This window comes from Conger conger, chromosome 2 (genome assembly GCF_963514075.1).
Source record: "Conger conger chromosome 2, fConCon1.1, whole genome shotgun sequence".
In the NCBI taxonomy this organism is placed as follows: domain Eukaryota; kingdom Metazoa; phylum Chordata; class Actinopteri; order Anguilliformes; family Congridae; genus Conger; species Conger conger.
In genome coordinates, this window is record NC_083761.1 from 76,121,239 (window position 1) to 76,128,527 (window position 7,289).

Sequence of the window (7,289 nt, forward strand, 5' to 3'; positions counted from 1 at the left end):
GTCCCCTCCTGCATGGTCCCTCACAGGAACAGGGCAAAGGGCGGATCTCACTGTGTGGATTTGGGGACGAGACCCTTTTTCTCAGCGTATTCGGAGCATAGCAGCCATCCGTTGTGCGGCCCTGCCTCCATCCACAGAGTGATGTCACAGCCTGTTCCCGCTGCTCCGCCTCCATCCACAGAGTGATGTCACAGCCTGTTCCCGCTGCTCTGCCTCCATCCACAGAGTGATGTCACAGCCTGTTCCCGCTGCTCCGCCTCCATCCACAGAGTGATGTCACAGCCTGTTCCCGCTGCTCCGCCTCCATCCACAGAGTGATGTCACAGCCTGTTCCTGCTGCTCTGCCTCCATCCACAGAGTGATGTCACAGCCTGTTCCTGCTGCTCTGCCTCCATCCACAGAGTGATGTCACAGCCTGTTCCCGCTGCTCTGCCTCCATCCACAGAGTGATGTCACAGCCTGTTCCCGCTGCTCTGCCTCCATCCACAGCGTGATGTCACAGCCTGTTCCCGCTGCTCTGCCAGCTCCTTCATGGGTCATTGTGAGCCCACGGTCAATGAGTCATTGCACATTGAATCACCGGTCATTGAGTTGGAGGGTCATCGAGTCACGAGTCATTGAGTCGCCGGTCATTGCGTTGCCAGTCGTTGAGTCACACAAGTCATCAGGTCGTCGGTCATTGGCCACCTCCTCATGCAGACTGAAGACCTGGCATCTTGATGATGTACAGGAGCCAGTACTCGGTCAGAACGCGGGGTTCTCTGTGATGGCGTGTTCTGTGATTCTGTGAGCGGTTTGTTTTGATGTGCACTTACTTGCTACATTCCTATGGAGGCTGTTTCTTTGCAGCTTTCAGACTTAGTTCAAGGACGTACTTACTCTCTAGATAACATTCCTGCAGATACCTCAAAATTTTCAAGGTGGAATGTCTCCATCCAGTATGTACATACTATGAAGGATTGAGTTAGAATCTTGGTGAAAATTTAGTTTTTAAAATGTGATGTTTTTTTTTAATATTGAGTCACTATGTCGAAACGCCAAAATGCGTATGAAAAAATATTTTAAAGTGCTGCCGAGATCCCTCTCGTTCTCTGGGCACGGCTGGCTCTTGTGTTGGTGGGTTAGTATAGCTAGCAGGGCCCATCCTCTACCGGCCCTCATTATACAGTACTTACCCACTCACAGGCAAGTCCTCATGAACCAGCATCTCCCCATAATAAATCTTAAACCCAGCTACAGTCCAGAGCAAATCAAATTCATTATTTAAAACCTTGCTACACTGCATGCAGAACATAAAGGGGAAATGGCAACTTGCAAGCTCACATGAACAAAACAAATATTTGTCTAATGATGCCAAAATTGGGCAGCAAGAGATTTTGTGGGAGAGATAAGTGGCCTGACTTTGATGGTCCTGATGAACAGAGCCTTGTTTATGTAGTTCTCTAATGTTGCCAACAAAACTGTTAATTTAGCTGCACAATTCAAAGAGTGAGTTTCACTTTGACAATTGGCTTGTGTTTTTGGGAGTTAGATTGTATAAAAATGTTGGCAAGACTATAGAAGTCCAGGGAATTCACAGGGGGTTGCGGCATTATAACAACCGGCCCTGTGTAAATTAAGGTTAATAAAGAAAGTATTTTAAGTGTTCATTCAGATATTTTCATTAAAACATAGTATTGCACACAGTGTTTTTGGAACAAACATTTAATGAATCAATCTAGGACAGCAGCCATTGGGTATTCTTACTCACCTTGAGCAGACTGGCCCCTCCCTGCCCCTGAGCCCCTGAGTCCCACACAGGTTTAATTACTCTGTGCTTTAATGGCCTCCATTATGTGCCTACCACCATGTCCCTGTAGCAGGCAAACAGTCTCCACAAACCCCATTAACCCTCTCCACTGTGACATGCGATCAGAAGGTTCATTCTAATGCCGATGTAGCGATCACTACGTGATCACAATGTTCATGACCTGAACATTCTTATGCCGATGTAGCAATCACTACTCGATCAGAATGTTCATGACTGAACATTCTAATGCCGATGTAGCAATCACTACGTGATCAGAATGTTCATGACTGAACGTTCTAATGCCGATGTAGCAATCACTACGTGATCAGAATGTTCATGACTGAACATTCTAATGCCGATGTAGCAATCACTATGTGATCAGAATGTTCATGACTGAACGTTCTAATGCCGATGTAGCAATCACTACGTGATCACAATGTTCATGACTGAACATTCTAATGCAGATGCAACAATCACTGTGTGAGTATAATGTTCACAACTGAACATTCTAATGCTTATATAGCAAATGCTATGCGATTGGAATGTTATTAACTGAACATGCATATACTGATGTAACAATCACGATGTGAGTAGAATATTATTAACTGAACATTCTAATGTTGATATAAAAATCACAATGTGAGTAAAATGTTGTTCACTGAACATTCTAATGCTGTTGTAACAAACACAACCAAACACAACCTCCATAATGCTGCCAGCCTGCTCTCTCCACAGGGTAAGCTAGCGAGGAGTTTACACAGGGTCAGGCCTCTGATACTGAGAGGATGACATGACATTTCAACCTCCAAAACAAAACTCTCCCATCTACTCTCTCTCCCTGCTCTAGCCCATTCCCCTCTCTCTCTCCCCCTATGTCTCTCTCATCACCTCTCTCCCTATCTCTCACTCACTATTTATTCATACCACAGTCATTCTCTTGCTTGTAACCAAAGGAAATCAAAGCAGTTTTTTCTCAATGTAAATGAAGCATGATTGTTGGTTTCTTTGCGACTGCCTGTCCAAGGGTGTTCTGAAATGAGAAACATCCCCACGGAAAATAAAGTTGTGTAAAACCGGTTTGCGACTGTACCAACTTCTAAAAGAACACCTCAGGCCATGGCTGTACTGTATGACTTGCAAAGCCTTCGCGTCAGAGAATCCTTCATGTTATGGCATCCCTCTGCTGAAAAAAATATTCTGTGATCTTCCGCCCTACTGTATACCATCAAAGTGAGCGCTCACATGATACAGTACGGCACTGGTCCATGCAACTTGATTCCTTGCCCTCCTATTTCGGAATTCCATCTGGGCATTTTTAGAATCGTCTGGACATAGCCCGGGCCATGGCCTGGGTCATTATCGGTTGGAAGCCTGCACTTTGTGAGTGAAGACGCCTCCGGGCCAGGCGGACATTTTGGGTCCGATAAGAGAAATGAGCGCAGGCTGTAAAATAGGTGTGAAAATCACTCCCCTGTGCCCAGGACTGGTCTGGAGGATCGGAGCACGGCTCCTCAAATTAAATGAACCTTGTGTCACGGTTAGCAGGAAAAGTTTGATCAGTTGAAATGATAAATTATCTTCCCAAACTAGTTGATAATGTATGTAAATTAGTTAATTGCTTAATATTCGATGCATACTATATTTCGTAATATGTTAAATGGCATTCATCATCCTGGGTGCATTCCGCAAACTTGATTCTCCTGCCCGCGTCAGTGAAAGTGTCCTAAAGATTGCCTCGTGCCTCTTATCGTATTGTCAAATGACAAAGGTAAGATGCGGATGTCACAATCACTACGGTTGATTGAAGGCGGTGGAGTTGTGAGAATTGGAGAAGGGGGGAAAAAAATCGGTCCACAGACACACTTCAAAGGCTGAGAGATACACAGGCTGCTGGTGAGGGACTGGAGGAGGAGCGCTGTGAATCAGCGGCAGAAGCAGAAGAAGGTAAATGCCCCTCTCACGCCCATCTGTTCCCGCTGAGCAGGGAGAGACAGCACAGACATGCACACAGCCTCTCCGGGGACATTTCCATAGAAACACCCGCAGGCGCGGCTGACCTGATTAGAACTGAACACGCTCCCCGACAATATACCTGGAAAATACTGAACACGCTCCCGACAATATGCCTGAATAATACTGAACACGGTACCAATAATAGGCCTGGATAATACTGAACACAGCCCCAGTAATATGCCTGAATAATACTGAACACGGCCCTAAATATATGCCTGAATAATACTGAACATGGTACCAATAACAGGCCTGGATAATACTGAACACTGTACCAATAATAGGCCTGAATAATACTGAACACGGTCCTGGTAATATGCCTGAATAATACTGAACACGGTACCAATAATAGGCCTGGATAATACTGAACATGACCCCAGCAATATGCCTGAATAATACTGAACATGGTCCCAGTAATATGCCTGAATCATACAGAACACACTCTGAATAATATGTCACGCCCCTCACACCTGTTCCGTATATTGTGTATGTGCAATCACAATCACCTGAATCCTATTATGTTACCTGTGTATATCCCTGTGTTTGTCTGTTTCCGCATACTCTTTGCCAGATTGTTTTGTGCCCTGTTTCATGTTTGTCTGCTCTCTAGCAGTTTTCTTCTGTTACCTGTTCCCGTGTTCCACTTGCCTGTTTCCCATGCCCTGCTTACCTGTTTGTGTATCCTGCTTACCTGTGCATGTGTCTTGTTAACCTGCTCCTGTTTTCCCAGTTCCCTGTCCTGTACTGTCTCCAGCCCTCTACCCTCCGCCCAGCTCCTTCCCCACTCCTGCACCATTGGACAGACTTCCTGCTATCGACACCACTCGCCCTGAGACCTTGCTGTGCCTGATCTCCACTGCCCTGTCTGCCCGGCTTCTGACCACGGCCTGTGCTGTCATTACACACTGCTTTACCCTTGTTACTGCTGTTTGCTGGTTATTGACCCTAGGCGACCCCGTTAATAAAGTTACCTGTTCTGCCATTTGCGAGTCCGCGCTTGGTTTCAGATTGCCTGTCTGTGACAACCATTTTTTATTTTATTTTTTTACAACCTTTTATTGATTTTCACAGCAATACACACAATATAAATACGGGGGGGGGACAACATTAGAGTACATAGAATAATATACAGTAAGTCAACACATTATGCCTTATACAGAGTATAGTGTTTGAGAATAAGTTTTTAACCCAGTTTTTAACAGTGAACACAGTTTAAAGGAGAACCTGACTAACAAGTCGTAATATGGTGCTGAACTAAGTCTGAAGATCTGAGCCCACAATAATCTGTGTCCTCTGGCTGCTTTCCCTCATCATTCAAGAGGGCCTACATCACCCCACTCCTAAAGAAACCCACTCTAGACCCCTCCTGCATTCAAAACTACCGTCCGGTATCTCTCCTTCCTTTTCTATCCAAATCCATTGAACGACCTGCCTCCAACCAACTCTCTTCCTTCCTCTCATAGAATAACCTGCTGGACGCCCACCAGTCCGGCTTCAGACCAGGCCACTCAACGGAGACTGCACTCCTCTCCGTCAATGAGTCCCTTCAGGCTGCATGAGCAACCTCCCTCTCCTCTGTCCTGATCCTTCTTGACCTCTCTGCAGCATTTGACATGGTCAACCACTCCATTTTCTTAGCCTCCCTGGCATCTACAGGGATCTGTGGCACAGCCTTAGACTGGATTAAATCTTATCTGTCTGGCCGGTCCTCCCAGGTATCCTGGGCTGGAAGAGTGTCAACCCCTCGCCCCCTTGTTACAGGAGTCCCCCAGGGCTCAGTCCTCGGACCCCTCCTCTTCTCCATTTCCCTTGGCCCTGTTATCTCTGCTCATGGCATCGCATATCGTTGTTATGCCGATGACACCCAACTCTTTCTCTCCTTTCCCACATCAGACACACAGGTCTCTACCCGTATCTCCGCCTGCCTGAGAGACATCCAGAGCTGGATGGGCAAGGTTCTTCCTGTACAACATCCGGAGAATCTGATCCTTTCTCACCACCTACTCCACTCAGCTCCTTGTCCAAGCAATGGTCCTGTCCCGCCTGGACTATTGCAATTCTCTGCTGGCTGGCCTTCCAGCCCTGCCATCAGACCCCTACAACTGATCCAGAATGCTGCAGCCCGTCTGGTCACCCCCCCTGCTCTGCAACCTCCACTGGCTGCCTGTTATGGCATCAAATTTAAAACTTTGGTGCTCACGTACCAGGCAGTTATGGGATCAGCCCCTGTATATATTCAATCACTTATCAAGTCCTATACACCAGCAAGACCCCTCCGTTCTGCCACTTTGTGCCGTCTGGCGCCTCCCCCTCGCCACACCTGCACTTCTCGCTCACGACTGCTGTCTGTCCTGGCCCCACGGTGGTGGAATGACCTCCCGGTGGATGTCAGAATGGCAGAGTCTCTGACCTCTAGGGGGCGACATGGCTCAGGCAGTAAGAGCAGTCGTCTGGCAGTCGGAGGGTTGTCGGTTCGATCCCCCGCCCAGGCTGTGTCGAAGTATCCCTGAGCAAGACACCTAACCCCCAAATGCTCCTGACGAGCGCCTTGCATGGCAGCCAATCACCGTTGGTGTGTGAGTGTGTGTATGAATGGGTTTATGAGAAGCATCAATTGCACAGCGCTTTGGATAAAGGCGCTATATAAATGCCAACCATTTGCCTCTTTCAAGTGCAGACTGAAGATCTCTTCAGGCTACACCTTTCCCTCCCTAACTCACCACTATGATTAGCCTTATATATGCCATAGACTGTAATGGCACTTATATAGTTGTTTTTTTGTATTAGCTATTGTATTGCTGTACTCGGGGTATTCTAGCTGCCAACTGTGGTATGCTTGTTTGGAAGTTGATGTATTCTTCAAGGGTTCCGATTGTATCTTTATGGTTACACTAGGACTCGGAACTGTACTGTCCTCTCAGGTCCTCTTCGCACTTGTACTTGTGTTTGCTCTGCACTTCGTTGCATGTCGCTCCGGATAAGAGCGTCTGCTAAATGCCTTGTAATGTAATGTAATATAATGTAATAATAACCCTGAACAGAGAGGGAAAAACCTCTACCTTCAGCAGAACGCCTGCTCAACACTGAACACTGCACAACTAGCACACGATACATAGCTTCAGCAGAATGCCTGCTCAACACTGAACACTGCAAGACTAGCACACGATACACAGCTTCAGCAGAATGCCTGCTCAACACTGAACACTGCACGACTAGCACACGATACACAGCTTCAGCAGAATGCCTGCTCAACACTGAACACTGCACGACTAGCACACGATACACAGCTTCAGCAGAATGCCTGCTCGACACTGAACACTGCACGAAGGAAAACAAGTTAATCTGAAAACAGCCCCGATAGTAAAGCTTCTGCATAGATATGGCAGTAAACACATTGCATTCATTCAAGTGGGAAACAAACTCTGATGCAGGCTTCTTTCAAAGTGGCCAAGCTGTTCTGGGGCTGTACAGAGATAATTAATATTTATAT